Source organism: Tympanuchus pallidicinctus, unplaced genomic scaffold, assembly GCF_026119805.1.
Source record: "Tympanuchus pallidicinctus isolate F22 unplaced genomic scaffold, pur_lepc_1.0 scaffold6, whole genome shotgun sequence".
Classification (NCBI taxonomy): domain Eukaryota; kingdom Metazoa; phylum Chordata; class Aves; order Galliformes; family Phasianidae; genus Tympanuchus; species Tympanuchus pallidicinctus.
In genome coordinates this window covers 39,860,985-39,886,098 of record NW_026294780.1, presented here as the reverse complement: position 1 = coordinate 39,886,098, position 25,114 = coordinate 39,860,985, and the positions used below count along the sequence as shown (strand labels likewise).

At 40.1% G+C, this 25,114-nt stretch overlaps 2 long non-coding RNA genes across 2 annotated transcripts in view; one reads left to right on the top strand and one right to left on the bottom strand.

Annotated features, from left to right (window-relative positions):
* Positions 1–25,114, bottom strand: part of LOC128092128 (uncharacterized) — a 329,934-nt gene that overhangs the window by 23,509 nt on the left and 281,311 nt on the right. The gene's annotated exons all lie outside the window — the stretch shown is intronic.
* The window catches only part of LOC128092136 (uncharacterized), a 325,141-nt gene continuing 305,973 nt past the window's right edge, over positions 5,947–25,114 (top strand). The window contains exons 1-3 of the long non-coding RNA XR_008211652.1: positions 5,947–6,010; positions 10,588–10,663; positions 10,743–10,806. This is a non-coding gene — a long non-coding RNA (uncharacterized LOC128092136). The remainder of the gene's footprint in view (positions 6,011–10,587; positions 10,664–10,742; positions 10,807–25,114) is intronic.

Genomic DNA, 25,114 nt, shown 5'->3' with positions numbered 1-25,114 from the left:
TTGGCTTTCCTGATCCGATGTCTGCAAGTCTGGAAGCATCCCTGTATTCTTCCCAGGTGACATGCCCTTGTTTCCAGAGCTTGTACGTACCTTTCTTCACCCTCAGTGTGCCAGCAGGTCCTTGCTGAGCCATGCTGGCTTCCTACCTCCTCTGCCCGCTTTTTTATTCAGTTCAGTTCATACCAAGTTCTGCTCCCCTGAAGTCCAGTGTACTGAGCTTACTGCATATCCTCCTGGCTGCCAAAGGATCTTGAATTCCACCCTTTCATGATCACTGCAGCTAAGGCTGCCCTTGAGCTTCACATTCACCACTAGTTCCTTCTTGCTAGTGAGAATGAGGCCCAGAATAGCATATGTCCTCTCTTACTTCTCTACCATTTGGAGAAAGTAAATATCATCAGTTCAGAATTACTTACATTCTGCTCTGTTGTGCTTCCAATAAACCTTGAGGTATTTGAAGTCCCCCATGAGGACTAGGAACTGTGAACATGAGATTGCTCCCATCTGCCTTTAGAGGCCTTTATCTGCTTGATATTCCTAGTTAGTTGGCCTGTAGCAGATTTCCCATCATATCACCCCTTGTTCCTGCCTTCTCTTTAATAATAAGCCACGAACTGTCATTTGTTTCCCTGTCCGATCCCAGGCAGAACCCTCCATCTGACATAGGGGGTGACACTCTCCCCCCATCTCCCCTGCCTCCCTTTCCTGAAGAGCCTCATATTTCCATTTCAACATTCCAGCCATAGGAGCCATTTCGTGTCTCTGTGATGCCAGTAAGATCACAGTTCTGCAGGAGTGCACATCTGTGGCTACCCCCATTTTTTAATTTTTTTGAAACTCACGCTGTGTGTGTTTGCATAGAGATATTTAAATTGAAATAATTATGTCCTCACAGAATGGATCTATGGCTAGCATCTGCAAAAAGTTTTATTCAGCAAATCTTAGATCTCTGGTATCAGTCTTAGGAAATACCTTACTTTTATAAGTTCCTATTTCTACCTAATGTGTGTGTAGAAAGCCGGTGGTGAGAAAAGATATCTATAAATTATTTCTTTATGTTAGCTGAATTCCATTTTAGATATGTTCAAGGCTTCAATAGCAACAAAAGGGCAAGTCAGAAAGGAGAAAAGTTTACTGTTGCCTGCAGATGCAGTTTAGACTGAAAAAGCTTCTTCCCATGTGTTTCAGCCCCTGGCTCAGCCACCAGCATTCCAGACAGTCACTCAAAAGATGATCATTTAGTGTTGTCAGCATAAATAACTTCAGTTTCACAGGAATGGGGGACGATCTCTCCTAAGCACTCGATGTTTTGACATGCTTTCAATAGCCCTGGTTACCAGTGAAATGATTAAAAGAAAGAAAAATAAATCCACTTCTGGAAGCACAGGTTTTGAAACTATGGCGATGACATTTAGATATATTATTGTAATGATATGACCATTGCTTCTCATTCCTGCAGTCAGCTTGTTGTGCTAATCTCAGAAAACACATACATTGTTTGTTTTCATAACTGAAGTAATTTATTCATCATGTTTGGTCTTTAATGACCAAATCTTTCTTCAGCAGAAAAACAAGCGGTAGTACTTATTAACAATAATGATATACTCCTTTTAGTACAGTTGTATGTACAAAGGTAAATCCTGAAACTGGATAGGAAGTATCAAGATGACCTGCGCTGGCAAAATAAAAAGATTACACAGGTGAGGTCAAGTGAGTGCTGGTAACTACCCTGTGTCATCATTGATGTATAAGATTCAGAAAAGTAGACTAAAAGAAATAAATTAGCCTTATTACATTTTAGATATCATACAAAGCACACTGGCCCTTCTTATAAACAGATGAGTCTGTATTTGCAATTCTAGTATATGAAGTTTATCAGGTTGACAGATTTCTTGAGGACAGCTTTGTGTCATAACAATGAAAAGTCATAACAGTTTCTGAATCAGATATGAGATTCAGAACAGGGAGAGACTAAGCCATCTTTCTGTCTGGTCTTTTGTTTTGGACTTACTCTGTACCAAACATAAGCCTGATCAGAAGACATCTGCTCAGAATCGGATTAAAGATTTATTTCTTTACAACTTTTTTTTTTTTTTTTTTTTCCCTGAAAAGAAGAGTTCAGTATCAGGCAGGGATTAAAGAAGAAAAGAGTAAGGAGAAAAAAACAGGCAGTGATAGAAGAGGAGAGAAAGAGATGAAAAGATAATTTTGACAAACATTTCCAATTCATTTTTGGGGAGTGAGAAATATATTGTTCTTTGTGCACAGGTAATTTCACCTGCACAACATATTTCAATAGTGGATGTTACAGTTACAGTTACAATAGTTACATGAAAATATGTACACTTTTATTTTTGTAGAAGTTTAGACTGCTTTCACATCAAAGTGATAAGATTCCCTTTGTATTTCTCTTTTATTTTTAGCGAAGTATGAGACTGGATTAAACTATTTAGTTCCTATTAGATTTTCTGAAATGTATTTTGATTTGTAATTTTGGCTTCAAATTATGTTTATTTCACAGAATGATTTAGTTTAATTTGGATTTTCTTTATTTGTATTTATTCTAAAGTTACTGGAGATTTGAATCAGTTAAAAATACGTACTTCCATCATGCAACCGGAATAATTTCAGAGACATATTTCTATAAAGCCGATAGCTCAAGTAGGAATAGATTTTGATACATTCACTCATTTTACACTCCACTTTATTTTACAAGGAGTCCAGTAAAAGTGAATGGACATGATTTCTCTATACTTTTCCTTTGGTGCTGAATAATAAATTACTCTGTCAGTTTTATATGCCTGGCTCACAGAATTAGATAATTCAGTGTTTCATGGAAACCTGCTTGAGTGAAAATTAAATATGTCATTTTTTCTGTCCTGCTTTTCATTGATCTGGAAAACAAGTAGTTACCGCCTCTCAGTACCTATCCTTTACGGATTTGGAAATTGATATTATGGTCTAAACAAGCCTTCACTTTTCTAGATGAAAACAATTCCAGTTTCTTTAGTCTTTCCTCATAGATGTAATTTTATAAGCAGATGAGATTTCACCGTCTAAGTATTCTAGAACTCTGTTTGCTCAACCTCTCTAACCACTTCATGTTTTTCTTAAAAGAATTATAAACAAAGACAAAATTAGACTATTAATAGGTTTACATTCTTCATACCCTTCCAATGCAATTCAGAGCACCTATGTTTTCTTTTCTTTATCATAGTATAAGGAAAAATAGTTTCCGATGGCAATAACTTCTTCAAAATAAAGGCTTTGTGGAGATTTTAAATAATTCCCTGGTTTCAATTTAAGAATTTGTTATTGCAAAGGAAAGAGGAAATATTTGATTGCTTTATTTACAGTCATTTTCTTAACATACTTCAAAATGAGATTTGCTTTTTTGAACAACCTCATGTTTTTATTCAAGCTCGGATTAATTCAGCTTTATCTCTGCTGTAGGTTCCTACATTTGATTTCTCCTTAAATACAGCATTTTTCTTACCTTTGTATTTCCTCTAATCACTTTCAGCCCATTTCTCCAGTTGATCACAGTCATTCTAAATTCTAATTCTATTCTGCATATATTTTATAATCCCATCAAGGTTGATTACGGCCACATACTTAAGCGTTTGTTTTGTTTTGTTTCTTTATTTTTATCATTCAAGACATTAAATAATAAATAATATTTCTTTTTCCATGCAGGTTCATTGGATATGCAGTGTAATGCAGTGCTAGATATACATATCCCTACCAGCTTCAAATAAAGGATGTTCAGAATTACGATGCTATATATGGAAAGCAAATAATCAGCACTGGAGAGACTGAAAGTACCTGTAAATAGTACTGCATTAGTTTAGCTATCTTTGACTAAGACAGCACTGCATTCTGGAGTCGTGAAATATTGAAATATTGTATTTTTTTCTTTTCTTTTTTTTCCAGTTTGAAGGGAGGATTTTTGTGAAGGCATGGAGGAGAGTGTCTGTTCCTTTCAGGGAGCTTTTCTCCAATGCAACATGGTACAAAGAGGAAGAGAGGCATTGATGGGAAGCCTGGTCAGTCATCCTAATTTATGAAAATGTGGAAATGTTTATTTCAGCAAGATTGATTGAGGACATCTATGATTGGAGACAAGAAACAAACCTCCCAGTCACACTAACTGATATCATAATATAGGCTCCACTTCCAGAAAATATGAATCTTGCATACAGTATGAACTAAGGAGCCACAGATTGGGAGGGCGCCAGAAAACTCAGACTGGTAGGGTTGTGCAGGGAGAAGTAGGAGCAGGATGGAGCTAAGAAAGTAGGTAGATTGAAAAGGGTATAAAAGGATCAATTGTATATAATATCATAGAATTATGGAATGACTGATGTTGGAATAACCCTTTGCCATGGTCAAAGTTTCTAATCACAAGATCAGGTTGCCCAGGGCCCTAACCTAGATGAACACCTCCAGAGTGGGGGCATACACAGCTTCTCTGGGCAGCTTGTTCCAATACTTCACAACCCTCTGTGTAAAAATTTTCTCAATAACATTTAACATAAATTTTCCCTCTTTCAGTTTAAATTCATTTCCCCTTTTCCTATTACTATTAGATCTTGTAAAAAGTCATTCTTCTCCAGCTTATAAACCCTTTTCAAGTACAGGAAGGCAACAATTTGGTCTCTCTAGAGCCCAGGCCAACTTCACCAACCTTTCTTTATAAGAGAGGTATCCCAGGCCTTTAATCATCTTTGGGGCCCTTCTGTGGACCTGCTCCAACACCTTCATATCCTTTTAGTGCTGGAGGCCCCAGGCCTGGATGCAGTACTCCAGAGAGGGCTTCACAGGAGCAGAGTAAGGAGAGACAATCCCCTCGCTCTCCCTATTGGCACCCCTCTTCTGATGCAGCCTAGAATACTGTTGGCCTTCCAGCCTGCAAGTGCAAACTGCTGTCTCATGGAAAGCTTTTTGTTTATCAAGACCAACAAATCCTTCTAGGCAGGGCTGCTCTCAGTTCCTCTCAGTCTATATACGTATCTGAGTTTGCCATGATCCATGTACAACATCTTGCATTTGGATTTGTTGAACTTCATTGAACCTAGTTTCATATAGGCCCACTTCTCAGGCATGTCTATGTTTCTCTGGATGGCATTTTTTCCTTCTATTGTCTCAACTATACCATTCAGCTTAGTGTCATCAGCAAACCTTCTGAGAGTATACTCACTCCCACACTCCAGATCACTGATAAAGATATTGACAACCACCAGTCCTAAAACAGACCCCAGGGAGACACCACTTGTGACCAGCCTTCACCTGGACATAGGGTCGTTGAGCACAAAACTCTGGTTTTGACCACCCAACCAATTATTTATCCACCAAATAGCCTTCCAATCCATATTTCTGTATCTATAAATAAATTTGTAGTTCAGAACCATGTCAAAGATCTTATAGAAGTGCAGGTAGATTACATCACTTGCCCTTCCATTGTTCACCAATGTCATCACTCCATCATAGAAAGTTACCAGATTGGTTGGGCATGATCTGCCTTTGGTAAGGCCATGCTGGCTGTCTTGGATCACTTGTTAATCCCTCATGTGTCTTAACATAGCTTCCAGGAGAATGTGTTCCATGATCTCCCCAGGCACAGATGTGCAGCTCACTCATCTGTTCCCCAGATCTTCCTTTCTCCCTCCTTGAAAATGAGTTATTTGAAAATGAGATCTTTCCTTTTTTTTCCAGTCATGAAAGCTTCTCCTGGGTAGGAGGCGTGTTAGGTCACAGCTTGAACTGTCAGTTGAGCACCTGGTGAAAGGGTGTAGCTGGCCAAGGGAGCACAGGCAAATTGCCTGCACCTTTCATTCCCACGTGGCCAGAAGGGGTGGACTCAGTGTGGATCATGGGCTCATATAAGTGCTAGCTAATGAAGTGAGGTTATCTCCTAAGTTACTTACTTACTTACTTACTTACTACTGAGTATCTAAGTTACTTCTTGGGAGAGAGTGCTGCACAGCTGGAGAGCCCCTTCAGCTGTTGGGTGAGTGCAGTTCTTCTTTGTGAACATGACTGTTGGATCACCTCCAATTTCTTTATCTAGTATTGCTTGGAACCTGTCAGAAGCAATTTTATTTCTTTGTAAGCAGAACACCTTCATAACTACAACTTTTTAAATATGATCCCTGGATGTGTTTAAAAACTGTTCAGATGTGGTGCTCAGGGATATGATTTAGTGGAGGATTGTTAGTTAGGGTAGTATTGTTAAGTCATGGTTGGACTAGATGATCTTTAAGGTCTCTTCCAACCTGAGTGATTCTATGACTTACAGCCTGTTCCTTCAGGACCATGTGATTTATATAGTAAGGCCCCATAGACTTACATGCTTTCAGTCCCATGAGGGATTGACTTGGTCTGCTCTTGCAGTGGGTGAAATTTTGATCCTTATTAGCTTGTTGTCTGAATGTACCCTGTATTTGATCACTACAGTTTGCCCTATCTTCTAAAACTTTATCTCTTTTTGTTCTTATATATCTCTTTGTATTTACACATTTACATATATGCCCTGAAAGAAGTATGTTTCAGTCACTAGTGAGACCTATGTGTGTGAATGGAATTGGTTCTAGCTACTGGAGACATGCCATGGGTGTAGTCCTTGAGGACTATAGTGCCAGCTACTGAAGCAAGTGGTGCTCTTAGCATCAGTAGTTGTGGGGCAAAACTCTGAATTTAAAAGGTTTTTTTTCCAGAGTAGCTACTGGAAGAGCTTGCTTAAATTTACCTTGTCCAGCTACTGAGGTCAGCACAGGGACGTAGATGCCCCCAGCTTGTGACGTTACTTACTGGGCCCAGTGGAGTCCTAGTATAAGATACTGGAGGAGTTGGAGTCTTCTACTCCTGATCACTGGGGCAGGAATAGTGTGTATTCCCAAATCAGCTACTGATGAGTGAGGCAAGTGTGAGGCTTGACACAGGTAGCTGGAGTATAGTTTTGGGTCACAGTAGGTGCCCATTGCTGGGGGAGGCAAGTGGCTATATTTTCCTCAAGCATGGCAAGGAGAATGAAGCAGCCAAGTTTCCTAGCCTGGTCAGAGATCACATGTGCCCTGCACTAGTTTGAACCTCAGCAGCCAGACAGGAGGTTGGGAAGTTGGAGGAGAAAACTGTTCTCTTCACTCTTCACTTCCCCACAGTTTTAACAACTCTTAAAAAATATTTTATAATCTTATTTTTTCAAATGGCAGCATCCACTTTACAATCACTTCATTTATAACACTCTTCTCTAGTGTGCTTATAAGTTTGTCAACAGCTTTTACTAAATAAAGAGTCCTGTGGCGTTTTATCAGCTCTACCCCATATTTTTCACCTCTTACAGTTCTACATGTCTTATTGTTGATCAGTCTGTACTTCATCTTATAAGACAATCAGTCTTATTTCACAGTCTTCTACATACTTAGACTTTGTTTAATAAGTAGCTAGCAGTATTCTTCTGTGTGCTGATATTATGTTCATTAGCATAGATTTCTGCAGGCTCTTTTTTTCCCCCATCTGCTAGAAGCAGGTTTAGCTGAGGAGTATCTTTCACTAGTTCTCTAATACATAAACCAAATCTCCTTGGTTCTCAAAGCCTATAAGTAGCAGTTCAGAGCTAACTATGAGAAGTTCTGTAATTGCTCTAGTATAAATTTTGTCAGGCCCTGAGGTATTAAATATCACTAGCTTTAGCTAAATGCTCTGTAAACTGTTCTCTCTCCCATGCTGCCTGCGTTTCCAAATACATCTTATTAATTTTAGTTGTTGAGCTTCTGGCCACAATTAACTTTTTACTTTTTTTTTTTTTTTTTTTTTTTTTTTTTTTTTAAGGGAGCAAGTCAGCCTCACGTTTTACTTTTATAACATCTATAATTCAATCACTGTTAGTTTTAGGACAGAAGAAAGATGCATTATGCTCACAAGTACATCTTGTGAGATACTAGTTCTGTGCTAATCCAGTAAGAGAAGAACAGGACTATTTTTAAAGTTGGGTATAAAAATTGTTTGAATTCAATGGGAATATTTACAGTGACTTCAGCAGAGTTTATATATAGCATTTAGGATGAGATATGAGACACATTCTTGAAGCATAAACTGTTTGTCAAAAATTGCAATTTCCAACCTACATCCTATTTTCCATCAATTACACCTGCTTCCATCAATTACTTGTACCCAGTTTACTCCTGGCTAAGTTTCCTATTACCTTTCTGTAATACACATATCCTTTCCCAACATGGTGCAGAAAGCCACAGGTAACAACAGAAATAGAAACAAAACTCAAGCCTGTGCCAGAGCATTGGGCTGCTGCTGAATGAAGAACACACAGCTAAGACAGTTGCTGCAATATAGGTGTTCTAGGTAGCTGCTGCTTCAGTTTCTGCAGTATCACTTCCACATCCCACCAGCAGCAGTCTCATAAAAAGTAGCAACAGCAACCTGACTTTGTGTTGGGTCATGGGGGGCTTGATGAGTGGGTAGGTACAGATAAAAATAATGGTCTGACCATGTGCCCCTTAGTCTTGATAGTCTGTTGAGTAGACGGAAGCATCCTGAGAGCAAGGGCAATACCAAGTAAGCTATCAGTTAGTCCACACTGATCTAGTTATTATAGCTTTCTGACAGCTGATAAGGTGTTAGAATTGTTTGGTGAAAGAGAAATACTGAGCTTAGACAATACAGATAGTACTTCTTCATATATTCTTTTGTTCTATTTTCAGCCTTAATAGAAAGATTCCACATTCTCTTAATTTTGAGAGAAATCAGAAGCAGAATTCCAGGCATGTGGGCTTCATGTGTAGTAGGTCATGTGTACAGTGAAGTACTGAAGTTTTGGATTTAAGACCTTTGCACATGCAGCCTGAATAATTGGCTAGTTCAATTGGAACTCTGTCCATCAACTGCAGCAATACCTTCTGCCTTATATATGAAGATTTTTAGGCATGTGAATCATATCACGTAATGTTAGCCATTTAGCAAGCATTTTGTCCAAGGTGCTATCTAAGGAAGCATAAGTATTAGTAAACCACATTTCTATGGAGTATTTGCATACACTGCATTTTATTTATGCTGTTAATTGAAGAATGATCTGATAAACTTTTCAAGTAATTCAGTGATCGCACTACAAAGTAATTCCTGTACACATTTTAGTAAAAAAGATAATTTCTAACAGATATGTTAGATGTGACCACAATATTAAATATTTCCAGGGTCTGGAAATCCAATAACAAAGATACTGATTATTCTCAGCTGGTTAGCATTAGTATCAGGAATGTTTATGAACGCTGTTTCTTCCACCACTGTATTTAGGGCCCTACAACTCCCATAACGGAGAGGCAGAGCTTCCCCCAACATTGCATGTCCAAATTGAGTTCAACTTACTGCACTTATTTTAGTTTTCTCTAACTTTTTTTTTTTTTTGTATTTTATAGAAATATATGCATTTTTGTTCTTCAGTAAAGTCAGTAGTCAAGCTGTCTTGTTAAAACTGACCTAATTTCGATCTGGAACAAAAAGAATGTCCAACAAATTTGCCTTTGCAATGCAAATGATTGATAGCAACCCTCTCATTCTTATTACCTGAATGCCTTTTTCACCATTATTATATAAGAATTAAACAAAGAATCCTGCTCTTCCATGATAATTAGATGGCTGTTATGTAGAATTCTCTTCTAATAAGCTAATAGGGACGGGTATGTATAGGTGTATATGAAACGTAGCGTAAACGTTAGTACCAGGATTTTGGAACCACATTAGTGGAAACACAACACAAAAAAATGGAACCTAAAAATTAAGAATTTTAAAAATCCAAAGATTAGGTTGGAGTGGGAGACAAACAAGAAAAAAAAACCTCTCAGCAAGTCTAAAAACAAATTTTTCCCAGACTCCTACCAAGTTTTATATTTCTTTTCCTTCAAGTTAGGGATAATTTTGATCTTAACTCTTTGGCTGCTATTTTTTCTGTTGCTTTACATTTGAGCAATTTTCTTTTTATTTGCTTTAATGCATACTGTTTAACAAGCAGCTAGTAAGCCAAGTACATGACACAGAAGTATAAATTTTTTGTTGTTGTGGTTCTCAAACTAGTTACTTTGGAAACTAGTGAAGCAAAGGAGACTATATATAAAATGAGTAATTGCTGTTCCATGTAATTGCAATCTTTCTTTTTTGTGTAGTAATAGACTAGTTAAAAAAATGGAATAAAAGAACTATCTTTATATCATGGTTAAAAAAGCTAAGCTTGAGATACCATTTACTAACGGCATTGCTTACACAGAGTAAGAGACCATTTTTGGTGATTTTATTTTTGCATAGCCTTACAAGCTGCAATGTAGGCATAGAAACCAATGGAAGAGAGACAGTAGCATTGGAAATGTATTATATATGAAGATAAAATGAGTCTTTATATAAAAATCAACGTCATTCCTCATGCCTGAGAGGAAATGCAGTAGAAGAAATCCAAACTCTCATTTGGGACTGATTTATATGATTGCAGCTATCCATGCAAGGGAGAACACATATGTATTTCTTTAGCTTTTGATAGTGTGGTACATAATCTAAGAAGCTGGAGTTTATTTTCTGACCATGCAGCAGAATGATGAATAAGAAAATAACAGAATGTGCTGCAGTATACTTCAAGTCTTCCAGGAAAATGGGCAGTTGGGAGGTAAGTACTGATTGAGATCAGCTTCCAAAATGTTCAGTTTTGCTAGGTCTGTGAGGTAAAGGGGTATTGTTTGCCTCAGGAAGTGCTGATAGAATTCCTGAAAGGTGGGCATCATGTGGAGTAGTAAACTGAGCTGAAACTGCGTCTGTGCCTCAATGTAACAAGAGAACTGAGGGAATAAGGAAAGCAAAGGTAAAGAATCCTGAAGTAGCAAATCAATAAGTTAATACAAAATCATCCAATAAATGTCAGACTATGTCAACCAGATGTCAGATAAAAAAAATAGAGAAATATTTGCGTTATGTGTTTTAGCAGAAATGGCTGCATGCTGCAAGAAACAAGGGTTTTGGTTTAGGTCGTATCAGGGTGATCTTCAGAGAAGATGGCTTTCCTTTGATACTGATTTTAGATATGCAATCTAAAGTTGAAGAGCAACTCCACTGAAAATAGCTAATTTATGTCAGTGTGCCTATCAGTGAAAATAAAAATCCTACACTGGGTTTTGGTTTCTGAGTCACAAATAGCAGTAGAGTGCAAGGAATTAATGCCAGTTTTTCACTGAAGTTTATGTGCACTTGGTAGCTTATTTAATATAGTTTCACTGAGTTACATACAGGAAAAAGAAGTTGTTTTGAAAATTGAAATTGCATTTAAAATCCTCATCCTTCAATAAAATATCTGCAGATATATTCGTGTACACATATCCCTAATGACTACTGGATGATTCTGATGTTTGTTTTTTAAATTTGTATGTGGGTCTCATTTCATAATATGGGTGATTGTATGCTAATTAACACAGTATTTTAAAATCATTTCTCCTTTCTATCCTTAGGGTGGTGAAAGGCACCAAAAATAAGAAAGTGGTTGATGCCACTGACATGGAAAAAAGTAAAAGACTGTATGGTAAAAGAAGTAAAAGCTATCTGCATGTATTCCCAGCAGGATGCTGGCTGAATATGGAGGCTCAACTTTCCTCTTAGATTCTTGGTTGGGAATGTGATACATTGATGAGATAACACAAGGAAGACAGCAGTTCCTGCGTTTCCATTCAATAGTTAAAAAGGGATCTTTTTCCACTACTTCATATCAAGAACTCTACATACTCCCTAAATTAATAATAAATAAAGAATTCAAGCAACATACTGGCATGGAATTTACATAGATTACTCCAAAACTAATGTCTGCTATTTATTTCCATGGAACCTGCAGCAAATACAAAGAGCACAATAACACTATTTGATAGAGCAAATTCTCAGCTGCGAAATGCTAATTTTTGATGTAGTCACAACCATTAGCATGCATTTTGGCAAGCAACAAATGAGAGCCTATATGCTAGAAATCTTTATGACTTTCCAGAATATGGCTTTCCTTTCACATTGCTGTCTGAACTGGTGAAACACACTACCCAGTGCCCTGCTGTGCTTACATCCACTGTTTGATCCCCATAAATGTTCAGAAAATGTTGATAAGCGTAACACACCTTTGCTTTGTATGCACTTCACAGACTCACAGAATCATAGGAGTTGGAAGGGACCTCCAGAGATCATTGAGACCAACCCCCCTGCCAAAGCAGGTTCCCTACACCAGGTCACACAGGTAGGCATCCAGGCAGGTCTTGAACATCTCCAGAGAAGGAAACTCCACAGCCCCCCTGGGCAGCCTGTTCCAGTGCTCCGTCACCTCACTGTAAAGAAGTTCTTGCGCACATTCATGTGGAACTTCCTATGCTGCAGCTTATGTCCATTTCCCCTTGTTCTGTCTCCATGTACCACTGAAAAGAGACTGGCCTCACCACTGTGGCCCCCACACCTTAGGTATTTATAAACCTAGATTAGATCCCCTCTCAATTGTGTTTTCTCAAGGCTAAACAGACCCAGTTCACTCAGCCTTTCTTCATAGGGGAGATGCTCCAGGCCCTTCAGCATCTTCGTGGCCCTCCGGTGGACTCTTTCCAAGAGATCCTTGTATTTTTTTACTGGGGAGCCCAGAACTGGACACAGTACTCCAGATGAGGCCTTACCAGGGCAGAATAGAGTGAGAGGATCACCTCCCTTGACCTGCTGGACACTTTCTTTTTAATGCATCTCAGAATGCCATTGGCCTTTTTGGCCACAAGGGCACACTGCTGGCTCATGGCCAACCTGTCGTCCTCCAGGACACCCAGGTCCCTCTCTGCAGAGCTCCTCTCCAGCAGCTCATCCCCCCAACCTGTATTGGTGCATGCAATTATTCCTCTCTAGGTGTAAGACTACACTTGTTTTTGTTGAACCTCATCTGGTTTCTTACTGCCTGTCCAGGTCTTGCTGAATGGCAGCACAGCCTTCCGGTGTGTCATCCAATCCTTCCAACTTCATATCATCAGCAAACTTGCTGAGGGTGGCCACTATCCCCTCATCAAGGTCATTGATGAAGATGTTGAACAAGACCGGACCCAGCACCAACCCCTGAGGAACACCGCTGGTTACAGGTCTCCAGCCAGACTCTGCACCGCCAACGACAACCCTCTGTGCTCTGCCAGTCAGTCAGTTTTCAACCCACCACACTGTCCACTAATCTATCCCACACTTCCTTAGCTTTGTTATAAGGATGTCGTGGGAGACAGTATCAAATGCCTTGATGAAAATTAAGGTAGACTACATCTACCGCTCTTCCTCCATCCACCCAGCATGTGACAACATCATAGAAGGCTACTAGGTTGGTGAAAAAAAAAAAAGAAGAAGAAGAAGAAGAAAAAAGAGAAAAGGAAATGAAAGAAAAGAAAAAGTCACAGAGTGATACAATACCTTTATACTGTGAACATAACTTAGATTTTGACAGGTACAAGAATCTGTCACTATAACCAAAGAAAATAAGCTCAAAATTCCAGAAACTCAATGTGATATCCCTTCAGGATGGTATTCAATCCAGGGACTAGACAAAAGCTAATTTGAATAAAGCTTCTGAGCTGTATGTACTATAGCACTGTTCCTATTATGCTTCTTTATCATAAAAAGAATATTTTGATTTCCTATTCCTTTAACAGTTCAATCCAAATAGAGGCATAAATTCTTTGTTCTGAAGATGTAACATCAATATTTAAAAAAAAAAAAAATGGGTGCTAAATAAAATAAATGTTTAACATTGGGATCAAAATGACATCCTCAGAACTGGAATTTAATAAGTTGTTGGCTGCTGCTCTCCCACTTATGTCTGATTGTTATATAGCCTCTACATTGTTGACTTAAAAAACACAGCTATACCTATATTTCTAGGAAGGAATAGTATGTTTATTAAAATGCTAATATTTTGTTTAATTTTGTTTTGCTTTATTGGGAAATACCTTCTGCTAGGCTGCTTGGAGTTGATCCTCCAAAAAAGATGGCCATATGTGTTGTCATAGTCTAGGAATTTCAATATCTAAAACTAGTATACGTGATATGTCGGCTGCATGAAAATCAGGGATCACTAAAACTAATAGCCTGCCAATACAATGAAAGATTTATTAATGTATTCAACAAAGACTCACTGAAGTTTCAGATACTGGGATCATGTTGTTCCTGTCCATCAGTTTCCAATCAATCTTTGGGCCAAAATTCCCAAATGTCTGAGGTATATGAATTGCCTGATTATGGTCTACTTGTGTGCTTTTCCAATTCTGAATGATTATTAAGTACTGATTAATAGTTACTGATTCTTGTTGATGTGTCCTGTGATCCCTCCTTCCATTATTACTCATAGTATATCCTCTTCTTTTATGCCTATGAAGAAAACAGATCACATACTAGGCTACAGAATTTCCAATAACATACATATTAAGAAAGCTTAATATGCCCAATTTTACTTTAGTAAATATGTTCTGCCATATTGCCATACTTATTTTATTTACTATGTATATGTGTATATGTGTGTAAGTATATATTTTATTTAACTATATGTTAGAGGTACTTCTAGTCATTGTAGTATCCATTATATTGTTGCTCAAATTTCACTTCAGCTTTCTCATGTATCACATATATTGACTAATAAATCCGTGAATTTCTGCTTACCAAAAGAGATGAGGGAAAAACAAACAAACAAACAAAAACAAACAACAACAACAACAAACTCCTATGGCAGTTTTAGTTCTGAGGAGGTAACAGTGCTTCTATTTTATTCTGATCAGGATTTCTGAGAGTCAGTAAGGGTTGAAAGGGCTGCCCCAGGGGTAGGATATGTCATTGTTTTTCTTTTGGCCTGTGTAATGTTCTCACATAGGGGAATATTAACATGATAGATCCTTTGTACAGCATTTCTCTTTGTCAGCATCTTGCTTTGAGACTTCTGTCATGCTCAAAAAATGACACCTGGCATATGACTACTGTGGCTTGGGGATTGGATGGATTCATCTTCTGTTTGTCATTCAGTAAGAGCATCACACTCAGTCCTCCACATGCCTACAGATAACACTGCAATGTAAAATTTCTTTTTTGACACTGTAAGTCCATTGTTTGTAAAATTTGACACCTAATGTCAGTAGTCCATGTTTTCCTACTTTAATTTCTAGAATTTAACAATTATTTTAATTCCATATGTCCACTGTACCAAAATATGGGGTTTTCTTGAACAGGTACTACTTTCATTTCCTTACAGATTTGTATAATCCAAAGAGTATAATCCAAAGGAAGACTCATGTTAGCTACATTCCTGTAATTATGTCACAGAATCACAGAATTGTAGGGGTTGGAAGGGACCTACAGAGATCCTCGAGTCCAACCCCCTGCAAAGCCGGCCGCCTACAGCAGGCTGCACAGGTAGACATCCAGGTGGGACTTGAATATCTTCAGAGAAGGAAAATCCATAACCTCCCTGAGCAGCCTGTTCCAGTGCTCCATCACCTTTACTGTGAAGAATTTTCTTTGCATATTGGTGTGGAACTTCCTATGCCCAATTTTATGTCAGTTTCCTCTTGTCTTGTCCCCACAGACTGCTGAAAAGAAGTTGGCCATGTCCCTTTACTTCCCACACTTAAGATATTTATAAACATCAATCAGATCACATCTGAGTCCTCTTTTCTCAAGGCTGAACAGACCCACTTCACTCAGCCTTTCCTCATAGGGGAGATGTTCCAGGCCCTTCACCATCTTTTTTACACCAGAGGACCCAGAACTAAATACAATCCTACAGATGAGGCCTGACCAGTGCAGAGTAGAGGGGGACAATCTCCTCTCTTGACCTGCTGGCCACGCTCTTTTTAATGCACCCTAGGATCCCATTGGCTTTCTTGGCCACCAGGGCACACTGCTGGTTCATTGCCAACCTGTTAATGACAAATAATTAGAGAAATATTAATAATAATACATATTATTTACAAATTGCCATTTAATAAACTGTTTCTGTACTGTATGTCATGTGTGATAATAATTTGTTGAGATTGTCTGGAATCCACATGCGAGAAAACATCACTGCAGACCATCTGTTTAAAAACGTTCAATATACCACCAGTGTACCAGACCACTGGCAAAGAATACAAATACAAGCAAAAGACTGAACTAGGGGAATAAATAACCTCCTTTTGATGAGTTTGAATAAACCTGGAGCAGAAACCAGTACCAGAACATAGAAAGAATAGGAAGAAACAAGAAGGATAAAGATGAAGAATGAAGATGATGAAGTAGAAGCAGAAGCAGAGGAAGGAGAAGGACAAGGAAATGGAGAAGGAGAAAGAAGCTGCATTTGTAAATTAAAAATAATTTTTAAAATAGTTACACTGATTGCATACTTCAGAATGAGGTATGGAATACGATATTTGGTCTCTGCTACTGCTCAGCATGTAAGTCTTATTATCAGTAGTTCTCAGTTTTATGAAATAATGTAATAAACAACAAAATATCTCCTGATCTTAAATCTTATTCTATTCCACAGTCTCAAATATTGGTGCAGAACCCAAAGAATACAACATCTGCAGTGAGAGACAGGACTTCACAAAAACCATACAAGGATTAGCAAAATGGCTTGTGTTTAGAAGATAACCTTTGTTATGTGTCATACGTGGTTTGAAAAAAACAGTAGAAAACTTCCTTAGAATCATAGACTCACAGAATGTCTTTGGTTGGAAGGGACCTCAACGATCATCAAGTTCCAACACCCCTGACCGAGGTACAGGAAGGACGTGGAGCTCTTAGAGTGGCTCCAGAGGAGGGCCACTAAGATGATCGGGGGCCGGAGCACCTCTCCTATGAGGAAAGGTTGAGGGAACTGGGATTGTTTAGCTTGGAGAAGAGAAGGCTCTGAGGAGATCTCAATGCAGCCTTGCAGTGCTTGAGGGGAGCATGTAAGCAGAAAGAGGAACAGCTGTTTATGAAGGTGGATAGTGATAGGACAAGGGGGAATGGTTTTAAACTGAGACAGTCTGGTTAAGGTTAGATATTAGGAAAAAGTGTTTCACACAGAAGATGGTGGAGCGCTGAAGGGGTTGCCCAAGGAGGTTGTGGATGCCTCATCCCTGCAGGCATTCAAGCTCAGGCTGGATGTGGCTCTAGGCAGCCTGGTCTGGTGGTTGGTCACCCTGCACATAGCAGGGGGGTTAAAACTAGATGATCATTGTGGTCCTTTTTCAATCCAGGCCATTCTAAGAGACTATGCCACAGGCAGCTATGTCAGCCACTAGATCTAGTACTAGGTTCTTTCTCCAGACACTCTTCAGTTCATGTGCACCATTAGGCATAATTATTGCTCTACAGTTTTGTTTTTTTTTTTAAATCCCACTGTGTAAAAAGATGATGATTTGAGGAGATTTATTGCTTAGCAATTAACTAGTGTGTTATACATGAACATTCATCTCCAGTGGAAATTAAAACTACAAAACGTGACCTATTTTTTTTTTTTTTTCTTTCTAGTTATGGTCCTAGTATAACCCTTAGGCAATTGTTAATGTACATCAAATTTTGGAAATTCATCTTGCTCCAATTTTTCAGTCTGATTTTAGGTCATAACTTGATTGCATGGAGACCTAATGATGCATTATAGTTGTTACCAAATAACAACCCCTTTCTACTGTACTAGCCAGAATTTTTGATCTGTTGTATATAACCATCTGAAGATTTCCAAATCTTCCTTATCTATTTCAAGAACAATCATTAAGAACTCATCAGATGTCTGAATCACCACATTAAAACTACAATACATTCCACTAAATTTTAGAATTCTTTTATTTAGTGGACTATCTCCCATGAACATCACTGGAAAAGACATAATATCATTGATTTATCATTTTTTAATGATAAATTGGATGGAGTGAAAAGTGATAAGATTTTTAAAAATTTAAAAAAAGAACACACAACTACCTTTGTAATTGTTAGAAGTTAAAAATTCCCCCAACTTACTTACATCTGAACTCTCCTTAATAATAAAATAAATACATTCACAAGAGACATTTTTTGGAGTTACCATGTCTGTAATATGTCTGTGAAACTAAAACTCAAATCTAAGAACGTAGCTTGTCAATCAAAGGACACTACACATACTTCTCGATAGGAATCATAATTATTAAACATTTCTAATGCTGATATTTTCATGGTTTTATGATTTTCAGTTATTGGTATTCCACATCATAACATCATGTAGTGCACTGGGACTTAAAGTGTTAATGCTCCAGTTCCAGGCACCTGTCTGGAAGAGAAGAACAACTACTTTCCTTAGGGGGCTTTGCGATCAGACTGGAGATATAACCCCTGGCAAGGTCACCTGATGTGCTCTTCTTCATCAGGCTCTCCTCCTTGCTGCTCAACTGGACTGCACATGTCATCTGAGTGCTATGGTGAAGCCTATCCACCTTTCGGACATTCTCTTTCTCTCTCATTACATTTGATTTATTAGCTTCAATTCTAATTATATTTTATTGTAGTTTGTTATCTTACACACTGATACTATATTTAGTAAATCAGTTTGTTTCTCCTCAGATCATTGCCGCTGTTTTTAATTATTTTGGGGTCCCCTGTTTCCCTTTTCTGGAGGCACAGATTTTGCAAAATCTTTACGCCCCGCTAGATATGGAACTGGGCCTAACCAGCCCATAAACTGTTGACAGATATACTGCATAGAATTAGATTAATTTGGCTTTGTGATCTGTATGTCTGATGAAAATTTAAACTATGAATTACCCAAGGGACACTTGATATTTGAAAGAGAACACAATTTGATCTCAGGCCCACCTTTCAAGCCTATTGAGGTCCTATGAATGGCATTCCTTCCTTCCACTGTGTCAACCACACCACTCAGCTTGGTGTCATCAGCAAACTTGCTGAGGGTACACTCGATTCTATCATCAATGTCATTGATAAGGATATTAAAGAACACCGGTCCCAGGACAGACCCTTGGGGGATACTGCTCGTTATCAGTCTCCATCTGGACATAGAACCATTAATCACCACTCTGGATATGTTGGGGGACCATATCAAGGGCCTTGCTCAAGTTCAGGTAAATGACATTGGTCGCCTTTCCCTTGTCCACAAATGCCGTCACTCTATCATAGAAGGCCATCAGATTGGTCAAGCTTGTCCTTCCTCTGGTGAAGCTGTACTGGCTGTCTTGGATCACACACTCATTCCTCATGTGATCAAGCATGTCATCCAGGAGGATCTGTTCCACGATCTTCCCAGGCACAGAAGGGAGACTCACTGGCCAATAGTTCCCTGTGTCCTCCTTGCTCCCTTACTTGTAAATGGGAGTGATGTAATCCTTCCTCCAGTCATCTGGGACCTCACCTGACAGCCATGATTTTTCGAATATGATGGAGAGCAGCTCGGCAACCACTTCAGCCAGCAACTTCAGAATCCTGGAATGCATGCCATCTGGCCCCATAGACTTGTATGCATTCAGTCTCATGAGGCGGTCTCGGACTTGCTCTGCCCTTACACTGGGGGGGGAGGGGTTTACTGCTGTGGTCCTCACCTAGAGGTTTAGAAATACAGGGCTCAGGGACATGATAAATACTGGAATCCTGGCCTCCAGTGAAGACCGAAGCAAAGAACTCATTCAGTACCTCAGCCTTCTCTTTGTCTGTTGAAGCCAGTTCTCCTTTTACATTGACCAAAGAAGGTACACTCGCTTTGACCTGTCTCTTCTGGCCAATGTACCTGTACAATGTCTTCCTATTGTTTTTCACATCCCTTGCCAAGTTCAGTTCTGCCAGCACCTTACTTTCCTGATCCCATGTCTAAAAGTCTGGAGGGCATCCCTGTATTCTTCCCAGGTGACATGCCCTTGTTTTCAGAGCTTGTACACACCTTTCTTTAATCTCAGCATGTGCAGCAGGTCCTTACCGAGCCATGTTGGTTTCCTACCTTCTCTACCTGCTGTCTTATTCAGGGAGATGGAAAGCTCTTGTGCTCTCAGAAGGACATCCTTGAAGAGTACCCAGCTATCCTCAACATCTTTGTTTTTAAGGACAGCGTCCCAAGGGAACTTGGCCAACAATTCCTTGAACAGCTTAAAGATTGCTCTTCCAAAGCTCAAGGTCCTGATGCCACTCTTTGCCAGGTCCACATCCCTTGAGATCATGAACTTCACCATGGCGTGATCACTGCAGCCCAGGCTGCCTCAAACTTTTATGCCTTTAAAGATCTGCTTTGCACTGGTGAGCAGCAGGTCCAGCAACGCTTAACCTCTGATCAATCTGTCCAATATGTGGACCAGAAAGTTATCATTAATGCATTCCAGGAGCCTCCTGGATCTCTTGCAGCTTGTCGTGTGATCTTACCAACAGATATCCGGATGGTTGAAGTCCCCCATCAGGATGAGAGCCCATAAGAACAATCCTTCCCACATCTGATGCAAGAAAGCCTCATTAACTGTCTTCCCTTGATCACGTGGCCTGTAATATATGCCTATCAGCAGCTGGCCTTTGTTAGTCCCATCCCTAATTATAACCCATAGGCTCTCAACCTATTCCTATCTGTTTCTCAGAGGGAGCTCCCAAAGTCTATCCACTCTTTGACATAGAAGGTAACTCCCCCACACTTCCTACCTCACCTATCCCTTCTAAAGAGCCTGTATCCCTCAATGGTGGTATTCCAGTTATGGGAGTCATCCCATCATGTTTCCGTGATAGCATCAAGGTCATAACTTTCCAAGTGCATTACGGTTTCCAACTCGTCCTGCTTATTTCCCAGGCTGTCCGCATTGGTATAAAGGCACTTCAACTGGGCTTTCCATCTCACCAGCTTTATAGAGGAAATAGGATCCCCTAGAACAGCAGCATCCCCAGCATTCCCATGCCCTAGTCCATCCCTTTGTACTCCACCGTCTTTGCCCATCAAGTTTGGTACGAGTCCTTAAACAATCCGCTTAACCCCAGCAGCCCTCATTTTGTTCCATTCCCCCTTCACAGCTAGTTTAAAGACCTTTCAATGAGTCCCACCAGTTTCTTGGCTAAGGTCCTCTTACCCCTCAGAGTTAGGCTACTTCCATTTGCAGCCATCATGTCAGGTGCTGAGTAAATTGCCCCATGGTCAAAAAAAAAAGCCCACAAAATTCCTGTGTTTGCACCAACTTCTAAGCCATTGTATGAATTCTTTGCTTTCTGGCTCAAAGCTTGCTTTCCAAGGTATTTCTTGTGATAAGACTCTAGGAGATGAGAGATTGGTGTTGCTATGTGGTAATCAACATCATTGTGTAGACAATTTTACATTTGAAAGCATTTCTTTGGAGCTGTTTGGCTTCAGAAGAGATTGTTCAGGACTGTTTATTGGTGGAATATCTAGCCTGTGACCAAATAACTCCTGTTTGCTATGGGAGACTGTGGGATTATACCACTATATCCTGTGAAGGCAAGATACAAGTTGGCTCCTCTCTACTCCCTCTTATCTGCTGGCAAGGCCAGGAAGATGGGAACAAAGGAGTTTCCGCTGAGATCTGAGCACCAGAATCTGCCACTCTGGTGGTTTTTTTGGATCCTCTCAGTATCCTGCCCTGCCACTGAAGGTATAGAAGAAAACACCACCTGCACACCCACTCCATCAACTATCTGCCGCAGTCCCCTGAAGTCTTTCTTGATAGTCTGAGGCTTTTCTCAGCAACTTCATCATTGCCAGCCTGAACTATCAATAAGGGGTAATAATCAGAAGGGCAAATCAGTCCAGGAAGTTTCCTAGAAATATCCTTGACCCATGCCCCAGGAATGTAGCACACCTCCCTACAGAGAGGGTCAGGCCAACATATAGGGCCTTCCATCCCTCTCAGAAGGGAGTTGCCTATGACAACTCCCTGGGTGGAGGTGGAGGCAGTCTTGAGGCATGGGGTCTACCGCTTCACCCGAGGCAACCTCATGGGTGGACCTCCCTCCACACCCTCACTCACCTGTCTCTCAAGTTCCAGGGCCTCAAACCTATTGCGCAGAGGCACCTGGAGAGCTGAGAATGGTCGGGATGGGGGATGCCTACTTTGCTGAGCTGGTATCCGTTTCTACTTCTCCTCCTTTCTCAAACTGTTGCTAGGGGGAGGAGAGGACAGAGGGCTCACTGCAGCACCATCAGCCTGTCGGTTCCCCTCTCCCACCTGTTTGCAAGGCAGTAGGAGGTGACGTGCTCCATGTGGAGCCTCAGCTTTATGCCAAGATCTTGGGTCCAATAGGGACTGGCACTGTCACACTTTTTTATGGTCCTCAGCCTCTCTACCTCTTTCTTCAAGTTGACCACAAGGCTGAGTAAGTCATTTAGCTGCACTGCAAAGGCCATGCTCCGGCATGACTGGCACTCATGACTCATGACTCTGGCACTCATGACAGCCAGTGACCTGCATACTGGCATCTTGTGTTGGGGCCTCAGGCTGAGTCTCCACACTTTTCTTAGCATCAGCTATCCTTTCAAGCATGCACGGATCTCAGTCTGGGTCTCCACGCTCTTTTTGGCTGCAGTCTTCCTTCTGAGTGAGCATGGGACTTCTGTCTGGGTCTCCACAATTTTTATGTCAGTAGCCTTCTGCTGGGGTGCAGCAATTGCAAACCTGCAGGTACACTAACACTACTAAGTAGCCTTAATGGGCTGTGACTGATCAGCCCCATCCTGGTGCCGGTAGTGCTGGCTCTGCCCTTGCCCTGTTGCCAGGTTGTTAACAGAAGCCCCTGCACTTATCACTCACTTGACAGTGATAACAACTGTCCTTGCTGTGTAGTCCTGTGTATGGGTGGGTATTGTTTCTCCTCGTTAAAACTGCCAATGTAATTCTCACACCCCAACTCCTTTCTGTCTCACTACCCTCCCGGAGGCTTTTTCTACGTGAGAGTGTGGATGCAGAGCTGTTGCCCTGGCAATGCCTCCACCTTGTCAGCCACTCTCCTGAGAACTGCCCGGCCAAGAGCTGCCCAGCCTCTCTGTTATCTCACTGATCACTGAATGACGGAATGGACAGAAATCCTCCTGTACCTCATGGGCAGTCACTGTGGTTCTGGCTGGAACAGCTCCGAAGCAGTGAACCTTGGCGATCAAGGACACTATTCACACTATGACATCTCCTTCATTCTCCCTAGTGGAAGATCTCTGTTTTGTTGTTACTGTTGTGGGTGGTACTTGGTGTGGGCGATACTCGGGCTACAGTGGATGGGAGATACAGGGGGTGGTTCTGGGTGGTGCTTAATGAGTCACAGGTACCCGGGACAGTTGCGTGTTATGGTATATAAGCAACTGTTATGCAGCAATAAATTGTCACTTGAGCTATACCCCATGTGTGTACCTCTTGTGTCCCTGCGCTAGGTGGGGTGCAGACGGTGGAGCACTGGTGCAGTGTTGCTGACCGGGCAGGATTGCGTGGAGATTGGCGACAATTGTGACACCGGTTTCCTACGAAACAAACAAACAAACAAAACAAAACAAGGATATATATGATGAAGATATGTGTAAAAAAGTATTATTTACCTCCAGTACACGTTCCATAGCATTCCCATAGAAAAAGTGAAGACATATTGACAGTGTAGTAGAAAGTGAGGATTACTGAAATCTGATTTACCATTCGAGCCTTAGAGGTTGTAAATGGTGACATGAAGTCCAGATGGCCATCCGCTAATGGAATAGCCCAAGCATCAGTACTGAGTTCAACACTGAGTACTTAACTTCCTTAATTAACTCAATGATGGGACAGAGTGTATGTTTATAAGGTTTTCAGATAATATATAACTCAGAGGTGTCTCTAATATGGTTATGCTTCCTTTCAGAGGAACCGTGGAAGGCTGGAGAAATGAACTAAGAGAAACCTCATATAGTTCAAAAAAGAGAAACGTCGAGTCCTACACTCATGGAGGAATAACTGTGCAATAGTGCAGGTTTGTGTCTCTCCACGTGGAAAGCAGTTTTGCAGAAAAAGTTCCAGGGAAAGAATACAAACACCCAGAATCAAAGAAGGCCAATAACCTAGGCTGTTAGGAAGATTGTTGCCAACAGGTCAGGTGAAGCAATCACTCCTTTATCCTCAGCACTTTTAACATCTGGAGTGCTTGGACTCAGTGCCACCATCTATACTACAGTTCTCCAGTACATACTAGAGCAAGTTTGGCAAAGACACACAGAGATAATTAAGGATTTTGCCATATAAAAAGAGACTGAGAGAGCTGCAGCTCTTCAGCATGGAGAGGAGAAGGCCCAGAGAGGCTGTGGAATCCTGATCTCTGGAAATAATCAAAATCCCACTGGTCTTGAACAACCTGCACTGACAGATCCTACTTTGAAGATACAGGACAGTACCTTTGGATATTCAAAATCAAGATTCCAAAGATCAAGGTTCCAGGAATCAAGGTACCCGCCAACTTCATCTATCCTGATTATCATTTCTGTCCAATATTCCTAATCCCAGTCTGAATTTCATACATATTATGTTCAAAAAAACCTGTTTTCTATTCTTAACTACAGTAATATAAAATAAAATTAAAAAAAAAAAAAATAAAAAAAATAAATTAAATTAAATTAAATTAAATCTGGTGTTTATGTCTGTTTTGTTCCTGCTGAAAAATGTTTCAAGGTTACAAGGAGTAACCAAACTATAGGATGTTCACAGTGTAAATAACAGAAACTGCATACTTATCTACTTTTAAGGAAGTGGGTAGAAGAAAAAAAGAAATTATTATTCTCCTCTCCATGGTACTATTGAGAACATTTTAGACTGCTGTACAAGTTTAGGTTAGGCCAGTTGAGGATGGATGTAGAGAGGATCAAAGGACTGCTATCAAAATGGTGAAGGCATGCTAAATGCCCCGTGAAGAGCGATTTGACAAGGCAGTGAGTGATGAGAAAAGTAAGGAGCAATTTGTATGTTTCTATTAACAATTTTATGGCAGCTTACAAAGTTAATAGAGTCAATTTTAATCAACAGTAACAGATGATGCAAAAAGAAGCAACGGAGGCAAATTTGCGAGCGGCTTTACGGGACTTGTCACCATGGTTGAAACAATAATAAAATAAATTAGGTAAGGAAAATTAAATATAAGTGTTGAAGTCATGTAGTCACGC